The following is a 12,778-nucleotide window of genomic DNA, read 5'->3' as shown; positions in this document are numbered from 1 at the left end:
TCAGTATTAAATATTTAATTATCTGTATAAAAATTTGCAATAGTTTAAAATCAATATTAAGTCGACACTTTTGGAATCAAATTTCATGTATACAGTACAAATAAAATTAAACACCATATATATATATATAATTAAAACAACTTTATTATTTCATAAATTAAATTTATAACAAAATGCAAATTTAATAAATACTTGAACAGTGTAGATCACTGAATTTATAAATTCAGAGTCTACGTAAATATAATTAGAAGACAACACAGTGCAATCTATTTCTTTATTAATTAAGCTTCATCCATGCATGTGCATGGCAAGCAACCATATGGCGTTCAGGGCGCCGGCACGCCGGGGACCCCAGGAACGGGCGGTGTGAACGGCACCGGCGGTAGAAGCGACGGAGTCGGTGGGGGCAGAGCTGAAGGGATGGACAGCGGCGAGAAGGGAATCGGGGGGAGAATCGACGGCAGTGGCGGGAAGGTAATGGGTGGCAAAGGCGGTAAGAAGGTTAAGCTCCTCGCGGCGTGAGCAGAGTAAGCAGAGATGCAGAAGAGGACGAAGAGGAGCTTCAGGATCGATGTGGCCTTCATTGTCTTTCTCTGAGGAATTTTATCGAGCAGGTAGTGGTTTGCTTGATGCAGGGAATTGCAGCGTGTTTATAGGGAGGAGGATGGCATGGTAGCGTTGCACAACCGGTAGCTGCATCGATTCCACTAATTACCTATTAAGCGTGTCAGATGGATTGTGTTGCTCACAATGACTCAACGAAGGTTTGTGCGAGAAAAATATATATATTTCACCCGATTAGTTGTAAAGAAGGGTGCAAATAATTTTATCAAATATTTTTAAAAAATTCACCATACCTAATCGGCTCAAGCTACTATGGCCAATCCGTCTCCAGTCCACCAACTGGCTAGCAGCCAGTTGGACACTTTCAATCTCATTATTGTTTGATAATTTTGTATTAGTCATTGCACGCGCACGCATATATAATATAATATATAAATACATATAAATTAATATATCAAATTTATAAATTAGACTTAGTAAGAGTATATTAGACCTATGTAGTTGTACAATATAAGGGCGACGTTCGAAAATCCTACCAGCAAACTATTATAACGGACTCTCCGTCATAAAAAAGTAATTTAATTTTTTATATAAGATATTAAACTAAAAAGAACAGATACTACATTTAATTTTAGTCAAAAGACAGAGAAATGTATGTTTTCTAACGTTATCGACCGAAGGTATTTATAGAAGTTTCTCCGCCTACGGTGTTATTAATTCTAAGATGTGTGACTAAATAGAACCATGACAATGTACATTTTTTATATAAAAATAACTAAAAAAATTACTAATAAGCTTTAAAATTATTTTCAAAGTGAAAAAAAATATTAACATAATTACATTTTACTCTTCACTAAAATTAGTTTAATTAGTTATTAAAGGTCAAATTTTAATTAAATAGTAAGATGTTTCGGATCAATTTTCAAATAATTGTCATTGTACACACACAAAGCAAATATATTGTCTGACTCTTCGTGTGTGACTGCGTGCCACTTCCACCTTGGTAGTGTCCAGTTAGTGTTTTTCTAGTTTTTTTTTAGCTATCTTCATTGCCCTTTCCCCTCTTGACATTTTTCGAAGTTAGGTTTTCTCCTCGACGCCGTCCTCACAGCCACCTATGTACACCGTCGTCAGACGTCATTCATCACTGCGAAGCAAAGGTTTTTTCCTTGCTATGAGACCCCCCCTCTCTGCCACCTATGGGCACCGTCGTCGGATGTCGATCCTCGTCTAGTGAGCTTTCTCCTGAATGTTTAGGGTTTTGTTGTGCATCTTCTTCTCCCGATCTTCTTTTTCATATTTTTAAACTACTTTTTTCATATCAAAATAAAAATAAATACTTTCTCGGCAATTCCAGTGGATCCCCTAAAACTTAATTTGATACGATCTTGATCTTGATTTGATATGTAGAAGAATATTTTTAATAGCCCTTCGTACGAAGAAGAATATGAAAAAACAGAACTCGAAACAATGATTGCATCGATTTGACCAATGCTTTCTTTTATGTCTATTTGATTTAGAATGTATTTGTGGTTATATATTGATATGTAGAGATCCACTTCATTAATCTGAATCTGATATTCCCTAGCAATGGAAGAAATTGATGGTGAAAGGGAGCTATACATTTTCAAGTTATAGATGATCGAAAGCTATAAATTGAAATGAAAGTCTTATGACTAGAGATGCACGAGAAGACTGATTTAATACAAAGATAAACAATAACAAGAAAAATAAGATGACAAATGAGGTTGTTTGGAAAAAATTTGTAGGCTTTAAATAAGGGCATACAGATCAAATGCAGTGGAATAAACATGCAAAAGGTGATCAACAGACAAGGGAAAGAACATGTGGTGAAGTTAGAACTGGTTGTCAGTAAAATATTTCACTTGTCAAAGAATAAATTGGACCTAATTAGGTTGTCCAATACTTTAAGGAAAGTCATAATTATCCACTCTCAACTCTTTCAAAGATATAGTTGCTATGCTAGCACGTAATGTTTCGATAGTAAAGAAAACATTGACTCAATAGTTTTCAGAGACTAATGTACTAACTTGTCAACAAATACGATTATTGAAGATAAAGTTTGGAGGGCCTAAGCGGGTAGGTTGTATAGAAAGATATATTAGAAAATTTGAGAAAGAGCTAAGCGATGAACAAAGGGTATTAATACTTAAACACTGATTGAGTTATTTGCATATGAGAAGAGAAGAATTCAGTTTTTTCTTTGATTATAGGACTGATTTAGATAACAGATATAGTAGGTGTTTTTAGGCGGATCATGTATCAAGGACGACATACAGTTTATTTAGTCATGTAGTTGTATTTAATATGATATTTATCAACAACAAATATGGGTTAATTTTACACTATTTGTAGAAGTTAATCATCATCATTAGATAATTATTTTTTGTTGTAGTTTTATAAGTGATGAGAAAATTGAATATTTTATTTGGCTGCATAATAAGTTTAGAAGTCATGCCAAAATGTGCAGTAAATGTGATCATTACTAATCAAGATCCTGCTATGACGAAAGTCATTACTCAAGTTTTTTCTCAGACAATGCATCAATATTATTTATGGCACATACTGAACAAATTCCTAGATAAATTGCACCATTTGATTTTTTTTTCGTGACTACTATCAAAGCATAAAAATGTCATTAGAAATTCTACAACACTTGAATTTGATGAAAAGGGCAAATATATAAAATCAAAGAAAATGTACAAATCATACATTGACCAAGAGTCCCTCTCATGTTATGTCTAATGAAAAGTCAGATCTGAGAAGGTATTTGAAGTATGATACAAATACACACATATGTATCATCACTCTCTCTTTCTGTGTATCTACCATCAGAAGTGTTTTGGTTGATTACCCATCTTTCATACACATCACAGGGGAGGCATCGACCAGACTCTGTTATCAATGTCAATCATCCACCTCCTACAACCACGTTTATACCGCATATAATCCAAAATCCTCTCTGTCTATCCTCCACCCCTAGGGGTCAAGCTCCTCAAATCTCCAGTTGAGGCTAAATTGAAAGCTAAAAGATGTGTGCACATATGCTCATGTCCACTCCTCCCTTGGCCTTAATCGTTGCCTAGGGTCTTCTACCTATATCAGCGTACAATGACTCCAAGCTACATCTGGGTCATCATCTTCCATTCACTTTTAGCAAGTGATCAACTATCAACGAATTTGATCTTTATAATCAACTATTTGCTGTGGACTAGATAGATCATTATGTTGGATCGAGCATTCCCGGACCACCAAACGAAACTTGAAGTTTCTTGGTCATGACTAGCAAAAGTTAAAGTTCCATTAAAGAGTGTTTCCACATGGTAGAACCTCCTTAGTGAATATAAGTTTTCATGAGGCTATATCTATTCACCCTTTTAGGTTTTTTTGGCAAAGCCTCAGCCATAAATAGATTTGGAACATCTTTACCGTAAGTCATTTACTGTGGACTAGATAGATCTTTCTTAGATGGATTTATTCACCTATACATCAACATCAACAGTACATAGCTCTCACAATACCTGGCAGACCTCACAATGTACACTCTCTCTAACATACCATGGTCTCATGCCTCACTAGCTCAATGTATACATTCTTAGAATATGTGCTTGATGACCCTCGAAACATGCTGACGAGATACTCCCCAAAGAATGTTCCATCCAATATAGCCCACTCCTTTAGATATTGATATGTATGTCTGCAACCATCGCCAGTGTCAATGACACGGTATCCTTGTCCTCTGCTGCTAATGTGGTCTGCATGTATCTGAAGTATCAGAGCCTGCATGTGTCTAAACAGGTGGTAATCTCGCAAGTCATATCACAGTCCACCTTCTACTAGCATGGCACCTCATGATCCCGTGACTACTACTTCAAGGCCCACAATCCCTTGGACCATTTTGATTGAGAAATCTACTAAATTCTCTCTCATTCTTATCATAGAAGCTTACTCTAGAGTTGATTTGAAGTAGCAGGGTCCCAACATAATAGATGTAAGGAGACGGCAAAACAAAATCAAGTTGGAGCTTGTAGAAAAATGGATGAAGAGAGCACTAATCGAAGACTTATTTTATAGGGTATTGAGGGCACCTCAGGTGAAGTTCATTCGAGCTATGGACATCAACATCTATCCACTCCAGTGCGCCTTAAGTGGATTTGAGGCCCCACTAATGAGTGAACTCAGGGTGCCTCTATACAACCAAGGTGCCTCCACTATTGAAACTGCATCCTTGAAGTTTATCTATTTTGGGGTGCCTCTAAATCATTTGACGTGCCTCTAGTGCCTCATTCAGAGCACCTCCAATCAGTCGAGGTGCCTTGAATACTGTTAATCCCAACTTGATTTTTTATTTTGAGCTTTTGCAAAACAAAGTTAGAAAAAATAATAAAAGATATGAATTATATCTTGTCTAACCACAACTAGGATTTAGTCATAATCTTAACTTAGATTTTTAAAATAGATCTAAGTTGGACCAGCACCTACAGTCCCACTGGAGTTGTTCCTCACTGAATCTTTCTCCTCTAGTTGTTTACCTGACTTACCATTTACAAAATCACTTGGCTTGATGTCTGATCTCTTGACCCACCAGGTCTTTCTATCAGATTTTTCATCTGGACTTCAGCTAGTTATTGAGTCCAAACTAGACTGATAGGACCTTTGCGTATGGCTAGAGGGGGGGGGGGGGTGAATAGACTTTCTTCGATTTTTCACCTACAACTTGTTAGCGAAAGCAAATAGAGAGAAATGAAAGACAAGAAAAACAAGAAAACAATGCTAACTCCTTGGTTTACTTGGTCTCCACCTCCTTGAGGTGACTATTCCAAGGCATACACCCACACAATTAAGCTCCAATATGAACTTCTTCTTCTCGTTATCACAAACGAAGGTGGAGAAACCATTACAAGGCTGCCTCTTCCTCTTACAAGATGAGATCTAGGCTTAGGAGGAAGAGACTCAAAATCTTTTGCTTAGAAATTACTTGGAGAGCTCTATCTTTTCTTAGCACAATGAGTATTCAAGAGTTGTATTTGCTACAGTGCATCTCTCCTTTTTATTTATCTTCAAAAGTAGCCATTTCTCACGTGATCGTCGCCGTTGATCGATTGAGCACATCTCCAATCGATTCAATTATAGTCATTGAGCGTTGTCACGATTGATTGGGCCACCACTGGATCGATTCAACCGCATATTTCATAGGTACAGAAGTGGATTCAATCGATCGACCAATCGATTGGTTACCTCCAATCGATCAGCTGATCGATTCAAAATCGCACTGCTCCTTCGTGCAGAAACCTTGTGAATCGATCGACCGATCGATTGGTTATCTCCAATCGATCGGCTGATCGAGCCAGGTCTGCACTGTGTTCTTACACAAAAAGCATGTGAGAAAGCATGTGAATCGATCGGTCGATGGATCGATCCAAGTTCCTTCTGTGCTCTCGTGTAAAGGCTATCAATCGATCGGCCGATCGATTGGTTTCCTCCAATCGATCGGCTGATCGATTCAGCAGTATTCTGTTCCATAGTTATGCGCCTCAATCGATTTACCAATCGATTGCTTGCTGGTTTCCCAACTAATACCTCGTGCCAGATGAACGTATCCCTGGACTTTCTTGCCAAGACTTCGGTCCTCGGCCTTCTTGGACTTCTCTTGCCTCACACCATGTCTTCTGACTTGCAAGGACTTTTCCTGCCAAGACTCCGGTACTTGACCTTCTTGGACTTGTTCTTGCAAAATTTGCAGCACACGTTAGATTCAAACGTATTAACCTAAACCTAAATAGTTGTCAACACATTAAAAACATCGAGGGCATGATTGCACCAACAATATCCCCTTTTTTTGATGTTTGACAATCTATTTGAGTTTAGGCTAATTTCCAACACATCATAATAATAAGATGATAATCAGTAAATAGCAATAAGCATGAGTTAACAGTAAATAACAATATTATTATTAACTACGCATAAAATTCATCTGACTTGTCATAAGCAATAACAGCAAATCATAATTAAGCATAAACTTCAACTTATATCTCCCCCTTTATCAAATATCAAAAAAAAAACTCCCCCTGAATTGGTGCATAAAGCAAACACGATAAACCCGAGGGGTACTCCCCCTAAATCACACAAATATCAACATAAGACAACAATCTGGAGTTGAAAAACGAAGGATAATAGAGAAAAGTAGTATATTATACATCCAAAATAAAGTGAAGTTCACAAAAGGGACTTCACAACAAACATCCACACAACGTACAAAATCATGTGTCATAGAGATACAAAGAACTCAAAAGTATCATCACCTGGAGGAGTAGGAACAGGATCAGAAACGTCGATAAGATCAGAAGGAGGGGCAGATGTAGTAGTAGGAGCAGGAGTATCAGCAGACGCAACAACATCCGCAGGAACATCCGCAGCAGGAGGAACAGACGAAGATGGGTGACTCATCACCCAAGAGCTCACCAAATCCACCAGAGTATCCAGAGTCGCCTGCATCGCATCAACCTTGGTGGTCAGGGCAGCCATGTCCATATGCAGTTCCTCAAGACGGGTATCCACAGACTCCTCGAATGTCGGAGAATCAGGCTCCGCAATATCCTCTTCGACATTAGACGTCGCAGGAACTAGTGCCTGTGCAGCTCCCCTTTGGCGAGCCCTGGGCCCCTCACTAAGAGCACGTCCATCGCGCCATCGGACTCCCGCTGGACCAGCCGCTAATCCCGTCTTCATGAAAGAGCGTGAAGAAATCCGAGAGTAGGCAACGGTCATAGGCTCCAGGCGGCCCCGAGAGACATCTACCTCCATGAACTCCATCTAGTCAGTGATGAGATGACTGAAGGGCATGTCAATCGTCTGCTGCACCGGTTGAGTAAAATAAATGATGCAATGAAATATGTTCAGAGCAATGTTGATGTCAAGGGAATGCCGTATGGCATATAATGCAAACATGTGAGAGGGTCGAAGAGCAGCTAAGGTGTGTGAGACAATGGGAAAGAGATAGTTAATGATCACTTTAAATAGGGCGGCGTTCTCAGCCGATAACTCAAGAGAAGAGAAAGAAGTGATCTGTGCATTTGGCCCGTCCAGATGAGGACGACCAAAAAGGGTCTGATGCATAGATGCAATGCTGATATGCTTAAAGGGTGGAGGTAACTCATCAAGAAGTGTGGGATAGAAAACAAAATCATTTACGAATGGTAGACACCCTAGAAAGGATTGAAGGATTGCACAGGAAAAGTCCAAACTTCGCTTTGCAACGCGAGTGCGATAGTGGACACCATCAGAAGTGTGCAAGTTGTTATAGAATTCAGATACAATACTTACATTTATACTCCTCTCACAAGAGAAAATTGACTCAAGTTTATAGTGCTTGAAGAGGGAATAGATATCAAAGCAAGAGTCCTTGTAGAATTGAAGGTCAACAGACCTAGGGGTTATAAGCTTAAACGTGTGCTTTCTAAAGGCTTGCTGCATAGCAGTATTAGGTAAACGCTGATCAGTGGGAGGGAGAGGACGTGATGGCGACCAAGAAGAACCCTCACCCGACTCGCGAACCTTCTGTTTCTTCCTAAGGATAACCAATGGAAAGAAACAAGCAACAACAATGGTAGGAAAATGCAGGGCAACAATGCAGGGAAGAGAATGCAGGAAAATGCAATGACAATGCATACAATGCAATGCATGAGGGAAGTGATGTGCCACACAACAACACACAACACACAGGTAGATTAGCATTCCAGGGTTAGAAGCAAGAGCCAAAAGAGCGAATGAAAAGAGAGTGAAAAGAGTACCTAGGGTTCGGAGTTCTCATTGTGTGTGTGTGACGCAGAGATGAGGAAGAAGGAGCGGCCCCGGTCGTCGAGAGAGGAGGAGCGTAAGTGGGAGAGAGACGAAAGAACACCCTTCACCGGAAAGGACCATCGGAGAGGATGGTCAATGCAGGCGGGAGAGTCACCGGGAGAATCGCCCTGGCTAGGGCACGGACAGAGTCGAGAAGGAAAAGGGAGGAAATGAGAGTGGACCTAGGTCAACAGTGATTTAAGTTGGACTTCACATCCCCAATCGATCGACCGATCGATTAGGAGCAAATGAATCGATCGGTCGATCAATTCAAGAAGCCTCTGTGCAAAATTGAAAACGCATCTCAATCGATCCATCGATTGATTCAAACACGCTGAATCGATCCATTGATCGATTCATATGGCTTCTGTGAAAATCAAAAACGCATCTCAATCGATCCATCAATCAATTCAAACACACTAAATTGATCCATTGATCGATTCAGATGGCTTATGTGAAAATCGAAAACGCATCTCAATCGATCCATAGATTGATTGAAACGATCTGAATCGATTCATTGATCGATTCAACTGCCCTTTATGATGAAATGTGAATTTCCCAATCGATTGACCGATCGATTGGGAATTCTGATATTACTACATTTCTGAACACTTTCAGATCCAAGTTTTGGAAATGCACAAATAATTATACACTACTCTAAAAATCATGAAATTTTGTGTAGACACTATATATGTCTCATATTATCAAGGAAAAATAAAATTTGACAAAAGGGACTCTTATTAGCGAAGATTTACACAAAATTGAAAGTTGTCGAAAACTTTAATATTTTGGTAAGTTTGTATCTAATTTTTCAATGATAACTCCCATCCAAAGACAAACTTCAACAAGGGTTGCAAAAATAAGGTTTATATGTATTTTAAATTAAAATTTCCAATCATAATCGTAGGGCTAAGTGCACATAATCTGTACACTTGCTTTCCCTATGATTGGCCCAAAGTAATGTAGGATTAATGTTACGAGATGTCATATTGGCTCAAAGTAATGTGTCATGACTAACATGTTGAACCAAAAGCATCATCCTAATCATCTCACATAATGTCTAATTGAAGAAATACACAAGCAAGGCTTCTTAGGTCTAATGTGAGATGTAATGAGATACATTCTTAATGTGATATGGGATCATGTAATGCTATACTCACTATTCTACAAAACACATACCAAGTTCTCTCCTAAGTGAGGTAAATTCCGCCTCAGGTAGTGGTTTGGTAAATATGTCGGCAAGATTTGACTTAGAATCAACATAATTTAGTATAATGTCTCGTCTTGCCACATGATCCCTAATGAAGTGATGTTTCACTTCAATGTGCTTTGTCCTAGAGTGATGCACCAGATTTTTGGTTAAATTAATGGTGCTAACATTATCACACAATACCTTAACTTTGGAATAGTGAAGTTCATAATCTTATAAAGTATGCATCATCCAGAGTAATTGAGCTACACAACTACCCATAGCTACATATTCGACCTTGGTGGTAAACAAAGCGACACAAGGTTGTTTTCGACTACTCCAACTTACTAGGGAGGATCCAAAAAATTGACATCCACCACTAGTACTTTTCCTATCTAATTTGAAACCCGCATAATCGGAATCGGAGTATCCAATCAAATCAAAATTTCGAGTCCTAGGGTACCAATGACCTACATTAAGGGTACTCTTGATGTATCTAAATATTCTTTTTATCGTCACTAAATGAGATTCCTTGGCACATGATTGGTATCTTGTACATATACCTACCGCAAAGAGTATATCCAATCTACTAGCGGTTAGGTATAACAAACTACCAATCATACTTCTATATTGCTTTGGGTCTACTAATTTTCCTTCTTGATCACTATCTATTTTGGTATTAGTTCCCATAGGAGTAGATACTACCTTAGCATTTTCCAAACTAAATTTCTTGATAAGTTCCTTAGCAAATTTGTTTGATAGACATAAGTTCCTTCATTGGTTTGTTTGACTTGCAATCCTAAGAAGAAACTTAGCTCTCCAACTAGACTCATCTCAAACTCACTTTCCATATGTTTAATGAAGCCTTGAAGAAGTTCATTATTTGTTGAACCAAAAATGATGTCATCAACATAAACTTGTGCAATAAAAATATCTCCATCCTTAGACTTTAAAAATAAGGTTGGGTCAATTGTTCCTCTTCTAAAATTTTTGGAAATTAAAAAGGATGAGAGTATTTCATATCATGCCGAGGGAGCTTGTTTTAACCCATACAACGCTTTCTTAAGTTTATAAACATGATTTGGGTAATTTATGTCTTCAAATCCGGGTGGTTGTTCCACATACACTTCCTCCTTAATGAACCCATTTAGGAATGCCGATTTTATATCCATTTGATAAAGTTTAAAGTCCATATAAGCGGCATATCCTAATAGTATCCGAATGGACTCTAATCGAGCAACCGGGGCATAAGTTTTATCATAGTCAAGTCCTTCAACTTGATTGAAGCCCCTAGCTACTAACCTAGCTTTATTTCTAGTGACTTTTCCTTGATCATCCAGTTTGTTTCTAAACACCCATTTTGTTGTAACAATTGTACTATCATTTGGTCTTGGAACCAATTCCCATACATCACTTCTTTCAAATTGATTCAACTCTTCTTGTATTGCTAGAATCCAATCCATATCAATTAAAGCTTCATCAATTGATTTTGGTTCAAATTGTGATATTAGAGCTATTTGACTAGTATGATCTCTAAAGTAGGATCTAGTCCTTACCCCTTGGGCCACATCTCTAACTATTTGATCAATAGGATAATCTTGATGATGCCTTACGGTCCTCAAAGTTATGGAATCATCATTTTTGGGAGAATCATTGCCTACATTGTTTCTTTCATCATCCGAACCATCTCTTCCTCCCCCTTGATCCATACCCCCTAAATGTAAGTTTTGTATTTCTTGAGTGATGGATTGATTTTGTTCGATTATATCCTTATCAATAGATGATTTCCTAGGGTAAGTACTAGTGGACTCATCAAACTCAACATTGGATGATTCCTCAACCGTTTGAGTCCTTTTGTTGTATACTCTATATCCTCTACTAGTAGATGAGTATCCAACTAGAATTCCCTCATTGGACTTGACCTCAAATTTTCCTAAGTCATCTTTAGTATTAAGAACATAGACCTTACAACCAAAGACTTTAAAATAGTGAATTGTAGGGATTGTGCCATTCCATAGTTTAAAAGGTGTTTTCCCTAAAAACTTATGAATCAAGACACGATTTTGAATGTAACAAGCGGTATTAACCACTTCGGCCCACAAATAGCTTGTTAAGGAATATGCATTGAGCATGGTTCTAGCCGCCTCTTGTAAAGCTCGATTCTTCCTCTCTACTACACCATTTTGTTGAGGTGTTCTTGGACAAGAGAATTCATGCTTATAGCCATTTTATAGACAAAACTTAGAAAAAAAATTAAATTCTCGAACTCTCCACAATGATCACTCCTAATTCTATCAATTTTGAGGTTCATTTCATTTTCTACCCTCTTGGTAAACCCTATAATTGTTTCTAAAGTTTTCCCCTTATGTTTCAAGAAATAAACCCAAGTATATCTAGAGTAATCATCTACTATCACCAAACAATATTTGTTACCTACCAAGGAAGGAGTTCTATGACAATCAAAAAGATCCAAATGCAATAATTCTAACGGTAATGAAGTGCTAGTTAAGGTTTTACCTTTGTGTGATGACCTTGATTGTTTACCCTCTTGGCATGCATCGCACAATTTGTCCTTGATGTACTTGATCTTTGGTAGTCCCTTTACTAGACCCATCTTGGCTACCTTGGCTATGTTCCTCATATTGATATGTCCAAGTCTTCTATGCTTGTCATAACTATCGTTCCTATTCTTTTGATATCAAACACTTAATAGAGGGGTTAGAAGCATATGAAAGATCAACATAATAAATATTTACCTTTCTAAATCCTTTTAACACAACATTTTCAAGATTTTTGTGCTTAACTAAACACTTATCGGGGGTGAAACTCTACATTATATCCGACATCACATAATTGGCTAACACTAAACAAATTAAATCCCATATTTTTAACCAATAAGACTTTATAAATGATAATTGTGGGTGATATCTCAATTGTACCTTTACCTATAATCTTGAGCTTGCCACTATTCCCAAATGATACCGTTCCTTTCTTTATATAATTTATTGTGGAGAATTTGCTCACATCACCGGTCATATGTCTTGAGCAACCACTATCCACAATCCACATACTTGCATCCTTCTTCTTTTCTACCTAAACAACATAAAACACACAACTCTTTGATACCCATGCACTTGATTCGGAAATATCATTCAAATATTTCTT

At 37.9% G+C, this 12,778-nt stretch overlaps 1 pseudogene; it reads right to left on the bottom strand.

Annotated features, from left to right (window-relative positions):
• Nucleotides 1-1,041: 1,041 nt before the first annotated feature.
• On the bottom strand, nt 1,042-1,220 carry LOC122054265 (annotated as a pseudogene).
• Nucleotides 1,221-12,778: the final 11,558 nt, after the last annotated feature.

The sequence above is a fragment of the Zingiber officinale genome, chromosome 3A (genome assembly GCF_018446385.1).
Source record: "Zingiber officinale cultivar Zhangliang chromosome 3A, Zo_v1.1, whole genome shotgun sequence".
Lineage (NCBI taxonomy): Eukaryota > Viridiplantae > Streptophyta > Magnoliopsida > Zingiberales > Zingiberaceae > Zingiber > Zingiber officinale.
Note: the sequence above shows the minus strand (reverse complement) of the source record. Positions and strands in the feature narration are given on the sequence as shown.